Source organism: Amia ocellicauda, chromosome 6 (genome assembly GCF_036373705.1).
Source record: "Amia ocellicauda isolate fAmiCal2 chromosome 6, fAmiCal2.hap1, whole genome shotgun sequence".
NCBI lineage: Eukaryota > Metazoa > Chordata > Actinopteri > Amiiformes > Amiidae > Amia > Amia ocellicauda.
This window is the reverse complement of record NC_089855.1, coordinates 34,533,343-34,548,478: the sequence shown is the minus strand read 5'-3', so window position 1 is coordinate 34,548,478 and position 15,136 is coordinate 34,533,343. Positions and strand designations below refer to the sequence as shown.

The 15,136-nt window shown below is 38.5% G+C and overlaps 1 protein-coding gene across 5 annotated transcripts in view; it reads right to left on the bottom strand.

The window, feature by feature from the left end:
* The window catches only part of bcl9 (BCL9 transcription coactivator), a 195,230-nt gene that overhangs the window by 79,435 nt on the left and 100,659 nt on the right, over positions 1-15,136 (bottom strand). For 4 of the 5 annotated variants that reach the window (XM_066707027.1, XM_066707028.1, XM_066707024.1 and 1 more), the window contains exons 1-2: positions 10,729-11,995; positions 3,417-3,613 (exon numbers count right to left, since the gene is read on the bottom strand). The gene's annotated coding sequence lies outside the window, so the exon portion shown is untranslated. Of the gene's footprint in view, positions 1-3,416; positions 3,614-10,728; positions 11,996-15,136 lie in introns of those variants that run through there. The other variant, XM_066707025.1, reaches the window with a different exon arrangement.

The window sequence follows — 15,136 nt, the reverse complement described above, 5'->3', positions numbered from 1 at the left end:
TAGCTTAATTTAAGTATCCTACATATTCGCCCTTATTATTTATCTGTGAGAATGAACTGCGTTGCATCATTAAATACATTGCCCTGGGTTTAAATCTGTCCGTGTAGCCACTACATATCTATATGAAATATACAGTATGACAGTCACAGCCAGTTTCTTAAGCAAAACTCATACATGTGTATATAAATTAGGATCCATAACTGGAACAGTTTTCCCACAAATTCAGTGTTGGCATGTTTTCTCTGTATACCTGCAGCTTTATCAATGTGCAAAATAAGAGTCACATCAATAACATCGCGGGGCATCAGATCTGATTGTGAATGGGATTCCTTTAAAAAACACCTTTGACACCGTAATGAACAGATCAGTTGTATTAATCGCTAAGTTTTGTAAGGTTGTAGGGTTTGTATTTCTGCAGTCGGTAAAGCGTCTATATTTGGATTATCATTAACATATAGTTATAGTGATAACGAGGGATTACAAATATAATTAAAATATACGATTCTTCATGCAATTGATCATATAAAAATGAATACGAAAATATGAAACTGTGCCGCCTGAAACTAGTTCGGGCACAGGCGGAGGGTGCAGCTGAGCCCTAGTGGAAACCCCCCAGCACGGCACGGCCACGCTGAGGTGCAGCTAAACGTGGGCCAGTGGAAACGGGGTATTACACAGTGATTCAACTTTCGTAAAAGAGCTTGATTTGCTTTGGAAATATTGTCTCTTCTTCTTCTGTATGTTATTATTATTATTATTCTGTATCTCGCAACCGACGTTAATCTCTCTCTTCCTCGTCCTCGATTTGAAAAATGCGCCTCCAAACGTCAAAATAAATGCTTCTTTCAGCAAGAGTTGAAATGAGATGTCAATCAGCATCAAGCTGCCAGTAGCAAATGAAATTTTGGGGTAGCACCCGTGGTGGCCAATCAGATGTCAGGGGTGTCCAGTACTCCGCCAGTGGCCCAGCCCTACCCGCAGGTGTGATATTTGGATATACCGATCCTGTGCAGGTGTTATTACACGTGGTCTGCCACTGCGAGGACGATCAGCTGTCCTTCCTGTCTCCCTGTAGTGCTGTCTCACAGTACGGACATTGCATTTTATTGCTCTGGCCACATCTGCAGTCCTTATGCCTCCTTGCAACCAGCCTAAGGCACGTTCACACAGGTGAGCAGGGGCCCTGTGCATCTTTCTTTTGGTGTTTTTCAGAGTCACTAGAAAGGTCTCTTTAGTGCCCTAAGTTTTTACAACTGTGACCTTAATTGCCTACCGTCTGTAAGCTGTTAGTGTCTTAATGACCGTTCCACAGGTGCATGTTCATTAATTGTTTATGGTTCATTGAACAAGCATGGAAAACATTCTTTAAACCCTTTATAATAAAGATCTGTATTTATTTGGATTTTTACTAAATTAATCTTTAAAATACATTGTCCTGAAAAAGGGACGTTTCTTTTTTTGCTGAGTTTATAAGATCAGTTTACTTATTTTAGATAGAGAGTAATATCTTCACTAACCAAGAAAAACACTTGGAACCCAGGTGAGAAAGGTGGTATAACTGACCAGACCTTCACATCCAGCTACAATCCAGCTTTACTCCCATTTGTCAGTTTTAACAATGCTTTTACGGAGATACCAGAAAGAACAGCTGGCACAGTTTGTTACTGAACAATATACCTCATTTTGCAAAAGAACGTGGCAGGCCACATATGTTGTGAAGCACAAGTTATGAAGAAAAAAGGGTTAGTGTAACCTCACATTCACAACATTAGCCCTAAATACCATAGAGCACAAGCTGCATGGCCCATGTGAACAGCTAGGTTACATCAAAGGCTGGGGAAAAAAAAGGATGCTTGCTCTTAGTGGATTATGCCACGAACTGCAGACACACAACCTGTGACAGGTTAGAAACAGGTGTGTTGCATTGGGAGCCCAGGCAAAGCAAAACAAACTGCTAAAAAAAACTGTTGTGGTTGTTGTTGTTGTTGTTGTTGTTGGTGTTGGTTGAAACCCAGCAGACAAAACACACCCTTGAAGATTCCACCTGCTTTTAGGAAGTTCATTAGCCTTGGAAACTAACAAAGCAAGGCAGCCTGCTTCAGAACAACCACAGACAGGCAATCTCACTGACGGAACCTGATGCCTCTCTCTCAACAAGAGCCAGCATTCGTGCCCCCATTTCAGCCTGTGTCGCGGGCAGGCCTTACAAGGAAAACATGCACTTCTTCACTCAGTTGCTTTCAACAGCAGGCTACAGATTGGACAGGTGACAGTTTTCAGTGCGTATTTCTGGTGGAAGAGTTTGAAAATGCACCTAAGCACTGAGCAAATTGTCCTCTACTCAGTCTTCCCCTCCCCAAGTGGCTAGTCCACTGGAGACTCAGCATCTAGGCTGTTTCTCACTGTAATTCTGCCTTGCCCTTCTCTATTGTCAGTAATAAATCCACTGCATGTGAATGTATGGGATTACCAGCCCTGCAGACTGAGGCCTTCTGTCTATCCACAGGATGCACAGGCTGCTAACAGGCCTGCCACACACTGCCCATCTGACAGAGAAGTCTGTTGAGGGGTGGAGAAAGACAGCATCCCCTCCTAGCTCCAGAATTCAATTGGCAGACTCGTTTTTTTAAATCCTTCTGTGAAGTGGCAAGCCTTGCCTTTAGAACGTGTTTAACAGCTCTGGGGCGAGAGATTAAGAAATACACATACATAGAAAGAAACAGGTAGGGATATTTAAAGTTTTGTTTACAAACATTCTTCTCCCTTGCTCCGCAGGCCATTTGAGATGTACTCCAATGGTGCAGAAATTATTTGAGGGTCACCTTGGGGTTTTTAAGAACATTAACTAAATTGTGTAAGAATTAAAAAAAAAAAAAGAAAAAGAAAAATGAAATTCTTCAAAGCAATCTCCAGCTTTGTCTTCCACAATTATGAATCAAACTGTAATTTTCTGTCATGGATACTTGATAGTTGAGAAAAAGCCACGTAACTTTTTTCCCCAGTGAAGACCAGCACGTGTTTTTCCCCTACAGTGACTTAAAAGAAATGGAAAGAGACAAGCTAGGAACAGCCCCAATTCTTCCATTCTGTAGACATTACTTCTCCAATTTTTCTTAAGTTTTCACCCCTCCTACCCAATACTCCCTGATGTAGTGTTTTGGTTGTCTGAGCCACAAATGTGCCTGTGTTTCAAAGGCAGCACAGAGCTATTGATTTAACTGTCTAGAACAGTTTTCTTTTTTTCCCCTCTCTTCTCCCCCCCACCCCTCCTTTTGTGTGCTGCTGCACTTGGACCCGCCATCTTCTGAAACGGCTCTGTTGGCCAGCCTAGCACAGCAACTATCAACTTCTGTTACCGTTTTTTCCAAGAGGGCTAAATAAAGCAGACGTCGGATGTGTTGTCAGAAAGTAGTTACCTTGAAAGGCCCCCAGATCTCAATGGCAGTGGCTGTTCCTCATTGGGAGCGCCTGCTGATAGGTCCCCTGAGCCACAACCTCCGACTCCCCCCGAAGACAAAGCAACGTTATATGTTGAACTGCATTCAGACTCGAATGCTGCAACTGATCCAAATCCAGATTTATCAATGCTGGGTCACACAATCCATTCAAAAACCTATAGGAAAAAATGAGAAGGGAAACAAAACAAAACCATGTCAGAACGGAATGGTGTCAATAGCAGAATGCACTTGGCACACAGTGTTTTAGAGTCACAGAAATATTACATTTTCAGTTGTACCACATAGGGATTTTATTAAAAGGACGGCCATCTTGTAATTTCAGAGCCGAAAGGAATATAAAAAATAAAAAATATCCAAAACAGCACACCGCTCAATCTCCCAGGCACGACACAAACAAATGCTGCAATGCAGGACCAGAGAGATACAAATAAAAATAGTTAATGTCATTCAGACTCCATTTTCAGGGCTTGTTAACACCTTGATAATCCCTGTACTCCTAAAAGAGGCAATACATATGAGAGAAGAACAAATTGCAAAACTGTCGATTCCCCTTTTTAGATTTTTTTTTTTCCCCACAGGTTTGCAAGCTCAGTGCCTTTAAAAATCACAACGTGAACAGTTAACAATAAATCTATAATCCTTTGTGACCTCTTAGAGATTATATTGTCAGCTACAACCGTACACAACAACCGAGTCATTGCTAGGGTTAGGGCTCTATTTTTCGATTTCCTTTCGAACCCTAACCCTTACTCCATCTCAATTTTCCATAATTTCTTATGCTTGGACGTTCCTCTCTCATGCCCACTACCCTAAACAATAAGGATAGCTTCTGAAGGGCAAAGAGCACACATCAGTGCTACACAACAACCTGCCTCTCAAATTGCACCCTTTCCTCCAAGTAGCGCCTAATTCTGTAAGTCTGCCAGAGTGGCTTCCCAATTTAAAGGATACTCTGGTATTTCCTCATTGTTCTTCTCCTGTGTGCCCTGCTGTGAAAGGTGCACACACACCAGCAATGTGGACGCCCTGTAGAAGTGGGAATCTAGCAACATGGTAGTCTCAAGGTATCAGTGCAGCTCAGCACGTGTTGCTGGGCTTGAAAGTGGGTCAGTTCTGAAGTGCAGTCTCGCTCTGTGCACAATTCAGCAAGCTGATGAAAGGAAGGAACACATAGGGACTACAGCACATGGACATGGTTATACGAATCGAACAGAAAGATAGTCCCCAGGGTTTAAGTATGGTCCCCTGATATCCTTATGCAAGCCATTTACAGTCACTGTTTGAGACATCAATATGCTTAAACCATTAGGTAGCACATGATCTAAACTGCTAAGACAAAGTCACACAGCCCACAAGAGAGTATGCATTCTAAATTATTCACAAAATAAATATATAAATCTACTATGTTTTAAATGAACTATAAGTGAAGTACTGGTCACAGCACAAAATGTCTGTTCAATTCTATGAAACCGACCCCCCTCCCAGAAAAAGCTAATTGTAATAATTTGTTTTATGATATTACATTTGAAACTCAAATATTCTACAGCTGTGTCTGATATAATACAGGCATGCACATAGAAAACGTTAAAAAAATTATGTAGACTGAAAACTGGACGTCTGTAAACCCACCATACTAAGCAGACAAACATGTAAACATTTAATACAATTATACCTAAACAGAAACAAACGCTACTGTCGAACACTCCCCTCCCTATGAAAGCCCACCCATTCCCCACAAACAAAAATATGAGCATATAAAGTCCAGCTTATTACCAATCATTTTCAAAAAGTCACCAACTTCTTTTCAACCTCAGCCATCAACATGTCCAATTTGGTCATCACTTGTTACTGCATTTAGTGGCAGAAAAACAAAAACCTATCAAAACAAATATACTAAATTCTTAAGACTGAGGTACAAAGGTAGGTAGGTGGGTCTGACAATTTTCCATTTCCTTGCAGGATCAATAAGCATTTGGTTTTGTAGAATTCCAGATTCCTCAAAGTTACTTTGAAAAAAACAGCCAGCCATATCACTCACTCGTTCAATTGGCAATGACTAAGTATATTTGAGAGCTGTACTACAAGCACACTCACTCACTCTTGTTAGTGACAGGCAAGGTTTCTAGCTGCCCATCATACTGATGGGTGGCTTCAGACCCTGCCCATCAATTACCTTTTGAAATCATGTCTGCTGCTGGATATTTACCAGTTAACAGTAACAGTATCCTTTCAATGCAAGAAAAGGTGACTTAAGACCCAGGAATTACATAATTGTTACCCCCGATCTGTTTATGGAACCATTTCCATAAAGTGTCAAGTTCTTTTATATGCACTTTATTGGTCAATAAACTATGACTGAATCCATTTTTTTAATTACTGTTTATTTATTTTAAGTAATAATTTTCCCCTTGTTCCACAATCCAGTTTGAAACAGCCAATTATTATTGACCCATACTCACTGCTGCAACAGCCTGGGAATGACAAGGAGAACATACACCTGTCCTCTGACATGCAGACTGTCAAGACATCCACTTATTTTTGCACTGTGAGCCCAGTCTAAGCAGAAGAGCTCAGAGAATTCAGATGGCAGGCAGATACCATTGTTAATGCCAGGCACCCTAGCAGTGACAGGGAAACTGGTGCAAATTGACTGTAGCATTTCCCAAAACCCATTTCGCCACACTCAGCCTTACTGGCACTTAGTCAGTTGTACACAAAGTGGAATACAACCCCCAATTTCTGGGATACCGAAGACATCTTACACTTTGATCAAAACATAAGTATTGGGGTATAAAATACAGAAAACATACATTCATATAGGCCTATTTGTTTCAATACTGTATTAAATCAGTAGGTAATAGCATACAGCTCCCATGGTAAATATTAACAATTACACCCATGTTACTTTGGGGAATATTGTATTGTGGTACAAGAATGCTTATGAAAAGGATGGCATAACTATCAACTTTTTTTCATGGTGTCTAGTGCAGTATTATTAAAATAATAACCGGGCAGGCAACAAAATGGAAGAGTGAATAAAAACTGCTGTTTATGTAAGTTATATCCTCACACAGAGAAACTACACTGTTGGGATTATTTTTTTGTATGTTACATAAAACTGCAAATATAGCAGTCCATTAGAAAAAATGATTAGCTCTGACCTTCCAAAGAGCAGGTCATCATGAACTGCACTCTAATAGCCTGAAGGACTTGGGAAGCTAAAGGACAGATGCTTGTGGTGTGTTAGGCAACAAATTCGGCAAAGATTTCTGTTACACCAAAACATTTGGAAATACATTTGGAGGATGGCAAACTCACTGCCAGGCCAAGAGTACAGACCAAACCTAGACACAGAACTCTACCACTGTGCTGGCATCTTTACATTGGCTATCTGCAGAATTCAGAATTGATTGAAAGTTATCACATGAGCTATTAACCTATGCTGCAATTGGTCATGACCCATGACAGTAGGATTCTGGATTATGTATTCCTTGAGTAATAAAAGCAACATTTTGAACAATAAACAATTGCTTAATGAATGAGAAAGTATTTGCAGAATTAACAATCTTACCAAATCTTTGAAAAATCTTGCATTATCAAGGAAAAGCTGTGTTTAATGTAGAAACCGAAAGCTATCTTAAACCAGAAAGGGCCTTAAATCCTTAATATACAGTGACAAATTGCTAATAAAAACGCAGATAAAGGCAGTGTTTTTCTGGGACTTAAGACAGACAAAGACTTTTACAGAACATGTACAGTAACACCAACAACAATTTGAACACAAGTGGTCCTTTCAGATTTAGGGAAGATTCCACAGCACCACACATAATTTCACATTGTCTGAGGGTTTAACTTGCAACTAGTAAGACAGTATATCCCTGGTTAAAAAAAAAAAAAGTGCTAGAAGGACCTTCCTGAAAATCAAATGGCAGGTTCTTTGGATCAGTGTGCAAGAGGGTGTGTTCAGGTTTGCAACACATATATGAGACCAAAAACCTGCTGATACACACAGATCCATGGATTCAAACCAGTCATAAATATTGCCGTAGTGCAAATCCAAATGATTTCCCTAGAAAAATGGACGCAGCTGAAGGCCTAATGGCTAATACAGTAACACAAGAAAATGAAAAGGTATATATTACATAAAAGATTAAACTTTGATTTGAGTCACTGGGAAAAAAGCTGGGGGGAGGGGAAGGAAAACAGATCCATCTCAGTTCTATAGTAAAGTTAATCCTGCCATTACCTGAAATGATTTTTCAAACAGATTTCCAAGCATTTTCTACAGCCAAAGTGACATTTTCATCTACATATGGAAAACCCATAAGGCAAGATGAAATGTAAACCACCTAATGTATGGCATATTGCCCGAATGCAAAGGAAAGACACCATGAATGGAAGGAAAGATGTTGATGTATTTTACAGGCTCATTGCTCTACCTTATTTACCTCTAGTTCTCACAAACATTTTTTTAACTTGATGTAATACATAGGGAGTGGGGAAGGTAGGGGATAATACACAACTAAGTTTAAATGACAAGTGTTTTCCAAAAATGCATTACCTAAACATAAACTGATTTAGTGACATCAAACACAAGCTCATCTAAAATACAAACAAATTGCATATTTATGGTTTGCTGATTTTGGTGACCCAAAGGGAGGATCCTGTGTGCTACTTGGTATATATCTGGGGTTGACTACAATTGAGTAGTTTACTTTGCAATCAATATTAATTGAAGTAAAGTTCAACTACAGTTCAATTATACCATTGTCATTTTTTAGATTTACAAATTCAATAAAGCACGTCTCTATACTAGCTGGGTTTGCTGCTTACTGACCATTAAAATATAGGCTACCAGTTTATAATGCTTTGTATATGTTTGAGTGTAAACTGTAACAAAACATCAATATAACGTATATATAATGTAATTCAGACAAAACAAACAGGCATTGTAATTATAATTGTACTGAGTCCAGGTCTGACTATAAGCTAAGAAGCTAAGGCTGAACCTCAAGGGTTGAAGGCAGTCCCTGAGGCCAAAACTGGACTGTCCCATCTGAGCTCCACCCCTCACTGATTTGAAAGGTTATGGATTGGCCATTAACCATGGCAGTTGGGATATATCCCAACAAGATGCAGCGCTGATGGGAAAAGAGCATCTACACACACAGAACTACAAAGCAGTGCCACCATTCATTATTTTGGATTTCATGCAACGCAATGATATTGCTGCTGCTGCTGCAAGTGACAAGGCCAAAACCAACTGAAGAAATGATTTTGTATCATCATTGATGATGTTGATGTTTTTGTTTTCTATGCATTTGAAGAGATTTATTTGAGTTGTCGAGCAGTCTGGGAAGTCTCATTGCAGCTCTTCGAAATTGAGAGCCAGCTTTGGTTTCCTCAAATACTTCTTCATGCATTCAGTGCAGTCCTTCAAACATCGGATATGCATTAGCTTTTGCAATGGAATTCTAGGCTGCACAAATTGTCTGCTAAACCTTCAGCATTTAGAGTGCTCCACATGAAACACTTAACTAGTTTGTGATGAGTTAGGTTTTTTTTTTTTTTACATTTGCAGGGCCTGACAAAGAGATTCCAAATAAACCGCTTGTAAAAAATCTCAACCACATGGAAAACTATTTCAAGTCATCACATGAATCTCAAATGGGTCAGGGTTTGTGGCCGATTAAATAAAAAATAAGTAATACTCCACACCAGTAAGAGCAATCCCTAGATGCCAGGGCTCTGCAGCTGCCTTCTGAAGGCCTGTGATATTTCAACATCACCCGATACCTTAGCGTACGTCAAAAGGGTAATACAGGAGTTGCTCGTTTCTGAAATATGGACTAGGTACTTGAAGGGTATTTATTTATTTTCGTTTTTAATTTTCTAAACTTTATAGTATAGAATAGCCTGCATAAAACTAAATATATCACATCTGTATATAACGGATTTAACATAGGACAACAATGGACAGTAAACTATGTGTTCCAATTTTAACTTTGAATCGCATAACAAACAAACAAACAAACAAAAAAAAGGATTACAGTACGAATATTATGAAACAGGCAATTTCTAAAGACAGTATGCCATTAATTTGAAATGGAAACAAAATAGTTAAAAGAACGACCAGATCTAATTTTTGTTATACAAATATAACGTCTGAGCTGCGTCATTTTCCTCTCGTTTTTGTTAATTTGGAAACGCGTAACGTAAGTTTGGACTATGTAGATGTTATCTACAACGTTACTAACTACCCCCCCCCCCCTCCACTGCTGGAGATTGGGAGTGATAGCCCTTACATAATTAACCGTTTCATTGACAAATGCAACATTTAACATGCAAGAAGAATACATTAAGCTCTTTACGTTGTTTCCTAAAAAATGTAAAGGATCCCAGTCATGATTTGTACTAAACTTTATTAGTTAGGCCTATTCTCTATCAAACAGCCTTGTGTATATAAAATGAACAACGCTTTCTGCTCAGCATAAAATTATACCTTAATATGCCTGCTTTTAAATACCATCCAGGATTGTTACATACTTACTCTAAACCCTTCTGGGGTATCGCCTGTAACATATCGTGCTTTCGGCTTTGTGACAAACTGTACTCAAGTGAAGTACGAGAACATAATTGTAACAAAATCCAACGCTGACAGTACCAGCCCTTAGCAAGTTTGAGGACCTCTCAGAAAAGAACAAAAAGGTCCGAACAAAAGTTGGTGAAACTCTGAACACAGAAAAGAAGTTTGTCGGTTTCAATTGCTATCAGTGTGCTGCATTGATTTCACCCACGTGTACAAACATTGCTCAAGATCTCTTTAAAGCTTAAAATAAGGTGGTAACGAATGCGAAGAAAGGGGGGAAAAACACCCAACATTGCTCGAAAAAACAACAACAATAAAGCTGATTTACGAAAAGCTAAAATGGCCCTTTTCTTCCTTCTTCCAATACATAGGCTACTGCCAGTAGGAGTGGGGGAGCATTCCCATAACATTTAATATCAAACTAATATTACTATAGATATACACACCATATATATGTAAATATACAAACCTATATTAAATCCAACTGGCACTTAAAACTTGAACAGGTTTGTTTAAAATCAAGCTAAAACAAAGTATAGGATAACAATCGTACTGCCGATTTCTCTGAAAAGCAAGGCCAAGCGTGTTTACAATCCAGCAAGCATGGGGCGAAAGAACGGAACAAAACTGGATGTATTTGTACGTTCAGTGTTATCAGTACGATTGGAAATCAGAACTTACCCAGTATTTAATATAGAAAGATCGCATTCCATAATAATGAGATAAATCCATTCCATAGAATTTTAACGCAAAGATCACAACTGCTGTCCAACGATTCCCATCCTTTCCTTTTCCAGAAGTATTAATCCACAAGCGAAAGCGTTTCCCAATTATAATCCTCTAGGTCAATATACCTTCTGTAGAATAAGAATAATAAAATAAAAATGACCCAAAAATATAAAGGATCCGAGTACTTTTTTTGTTTTGTCCCAGCAGTTCCAAAAACAATAACAAAACAAAAACAAATCTCGGCGTCTGACTGGGTAACGCCAAAAAAAAAAAAAAAAAAAAAAGAAAAAAAAAGTTTCTCCAAGTTTCAAACTTGTGCAACTTTTTTCTTCTCCCCCCTGAAAGAAGTTGTTCCTGTTTCGCCAAAGTTTGGGGGGAGGGGAGTTCTACAGGATCCGTGCTAGCATTTTAAAGACAAAAGTTTCTTTGGGAGAAGGGGACGGTAATACTGCCCGTCTGCCAGTGGAGAAGGAGCAAAAAGATACCCCCTCCCCGAAAAGAAAGGCCAAAATGTTTTTTCCCCCCTTGTGTCACACAAGTGAAAGTATGTTAGTGACACGCCTTTTGTTTGTATTGTTTTATAATCTTTACGTTGAACTAATGCGCACTGAAGCAATCAAGTTGTTGCAATTCGTTATACATAATGTATGTCTATTGGGCTATTAATGTGCGTAATAGATGTATTATTGGTTTCAGCTGATATTCCAGCAACAAAATCCCTTTCAGAAATGAACTGAAGATGAATGTCTCATTTTTCTTCTGAGAATTGTATTTACGTACGTCACAAACATAAGTTAAATGATATAATCCTTCCAAAAAAAAAAAAGACCCCAAGGAAATATTAATAGCATTTCGCGAGCCTCTTCTGTACGCCTAAATTCAGTAGTTTAAGCAAAACATCCTTTCTGCTGGAGTCTTCGTTGCAATAACCAGTGTGCATTTTCCCTTCATGGCACGCTATTATTTTCTCTAAGACACCGTATAGACATACTGCAGCTATTTTAGCTACTACTGAGAGAGACAGACAGAGAGAAAAAGTAGCAAAGCGCTTTCATGGAGAAGGATCCGTATACTGTTTTCGATGTTTCAGTAGTGTGCTGAAATATTTCCCTCCGAGGTGTTTTTTTTGTAAGAAGGTACCGACTGGATTATGTTCCCAGAAGCATAATTGTAGTCACCGTCTCAGCACCATTTCCGATCCCGTGGAAATAACATGGTTTTAATGGTAATTTAGGCAGTTTTGCTGGAATACAACCCCCCCTTTGCTCCCCACCCGCTTTGTCCTGGCGAATGGTTCAGTCCGAATTCTAAGTAGCAATTCTAGGTCAGGTCTGTGTGCCATTGAATATATTAAAGGGTTGGAATCAATACGAGAGTGTGGCTAAGTCGAGCTAGCAGGGAGAATACGTATAGCCACTTGGCTGTAAGTATTTTGCCTTTTGTATCAGTTTGGTTGCCATAGGAAAATAAATATCAGCCTTCTTAATTTGATTTAAATAACGTGTACGTTTGGGAGCTCTTAACTCGCCAAAATCAAACAAACAAAAAAGAATCTTTAAATATTTCAAAGGGGGGGTGGTCAGGTCGTCATCAGAATAGACTTCCAGTCCTAATAGTGGAGGAATTCAATCGAGTTTCCTTATTGCTTTTGTGTGGTGAATTCAGAGGAAAGCGTACTAATTGTAAGCAATACTAAGAGCAACATATTAACATGCTGTTTTTTTGTTTTGCTTTACGTTTCTTGCAGACAAACCATTATATAACAAATTCGTTATACTGCATAAACAATGCAAGATAAGAAACACTGTTTTCATATTTTAAAAACACAAATGTGTATACATTTACACAACAGAATACATATAACTACATACACACTTGCACATGATAGAATGCTCATAAAAAGTTATGAAATCACACAATAAAAGTCAGTGGCAACAGAAAGATTCATACATTAAAAAACAATACTTAAAATGCACAAAACTAGGAGCAAAGTACCAAGACAAACTCCTGGCTGAAATGTTATATAGATGTCAGAGGCTCAGACAAAAACAAACAAACAACAACAAACAGACAAAATCATTTTTAACAGTTGTTCTGGTATGACAAACATCAAAAGCACAAAGTCAACAAAGGTATTTTTTAGGAAAAATAGGATCAAAGTGTTGGGCTGGCCACTACAATCACCTGACAGTTTATTTTGTTTGTTTGTTTGTTTTGTTATTTCATTCAATATAAGAATAAGAAGAAATCCCTGTATGCCATTTGAAGCTTTATTCCGTGGTAACTCAATTGCACTTTTTTTATTACCATTGTTATTGGTGGTGGGGGTGATGCGTTTGTAAGGTTTTCTGGGTTCTAGATCTCAATACATCTTTACTGAGTCTAATAACTAGTTAGTAATAGTCTACTAGTACTGGTGATCGCAGTTTCATAATAATAATAACAATAATAATAATAATAATAATAGTTATTACAGTTTTTCAAAAATGATATGACACATTTCTCCAAATTAAGGTCCATGTTCTCAAAACAATTAACACAGCCACCTAAACCCTTGATGTAGTAAGCAAAAATAACAGTAACGTGTTGCTTGATTTGACACAAATTACAAAAATGCACAGACCATTTTTCCAAACACAACAAACAAAACTCTACATAAAGTTCAACTTTCAATTCAATTTGCCATCTTGTAAAATACACATGGCATGTATGCAATTGCCATCAAATTGATGTCAGCTGAGTTAGTAAAGCACACAAAACAGGAAGTGCAACTTGCTAAATTCTTCACACAGCAATCAGCACTTCGCTATGAAATAAGTCACCTATGAAAGCCCTAGAGCATGAACAAAAAATGGAGGAGCCTGGAGAGAGTTAGAAGACAAGGTGTCAGTATGAGAGGAGTAGAGTATGTGGGGAAAGAAGAGGAGAGAGGAGAAATAGGGCAACATTTGCAATTTCTTGTCTTCATCAATACTTCTACCTTCTCAGACTTACATATTTGTCACACAGACAAACATGTACAATTTTCAGATGTACCACAGTTTTTATAAAGATGTTATCAGGAAAAAAGCAGCACTTCATTTTGCAATGGAATTGTGCTGTTATGCAAAATGAGAATTTGTTTCAATGGCTGTGTTAACTGTTTTGAGAGCATAAACCTTAGTTTGGAGAAATATGTCAAATCAATTGAGAAAAACTATTATGATTATTACATTTTAATAATTTGATCACTGAATGAAGCCCATCAAATCAGACAGTATCCATCCTTTAAAGACAGAAGCTGCTCAGCCCTGTTCTAGGATCCACTGGCATCATACTGGATACTGAAAAACAAAATCACAGGAACCCCTTACAAAATATGAGGTGTCTACTCAGTCTAGTATTTTTCTTTTGGGTTGGGTTTGAAAGTACTGCTCCTGTTACCAAACAAATGACATAACATGCATACTGAAGAATTCCGTGTTTGAGATTCCTGAGTACAGCATTTCCCTGTTGCTTTATAATTCAGACTTGTTCCTTATCAGATCATGCAGCCTCTGTTTGCTTCTGTGTCACTGTTTCTGTTCCGAATGCTGTTCCTCAAGCTAACTAAGCAAAGGGCTCCTGAACACCAACAGACAGAACCTGGGGCTCTGCAGTTTAGTGGAATGCAAGTCCACAAGCAATAGACACACCACCGCAACAACAACTACAGAAGGCTTCATCACATTAAGCACTTGAAACATCCTTCACAAACAATGCACCTGGGCTGCATTGCATCTAATCAGTCCTTGTATTGTGTTCCAGCACTGCAGCACAAGACAAGTCTTTATGTATACATGTCAATCCCCCGTTAGATTTCTGTGCAAATCCCAGCTATCGGTTGAACCTCAATTGTTCTCCACGTCTAGTGCAGCTAAATGAGCTCAGGAAACCCCCCAAGTTCAGTAATGCAGTTTTGATCAAGGCAAATCACAATGCATAATCTCCAATTTCTTCAAGAGCTGGAAGTCACATTAACCAGTGAACATGGAACCAGTTCCTAGCAGGGAACATTTAATAAAGTGTAAATATTAAAAACAGTTGACAATTTCCAGAACTCACTGCCAGCTAAGAGCCCAAGGAGGTACAAAGAGAATATGTCACGTCTCAGTATCAGAGGTGAAAAGATCTCAGGCAAATAACCTTGAAACAATTCCCATTAAAGCTTTTGGTAAAAAAAAAAAAAAAAAAAAACATTCTAATGCCCATAAACTCATTAACTGAAACATGCTGTATTATTATGTTTAATGTCCAATCAGACAACCCCACAATAACTATATACTGTACAATATTTCAGGGTGTTCATTTGTAACTCCCTGCAGGCCTTTAAAACTTTGCT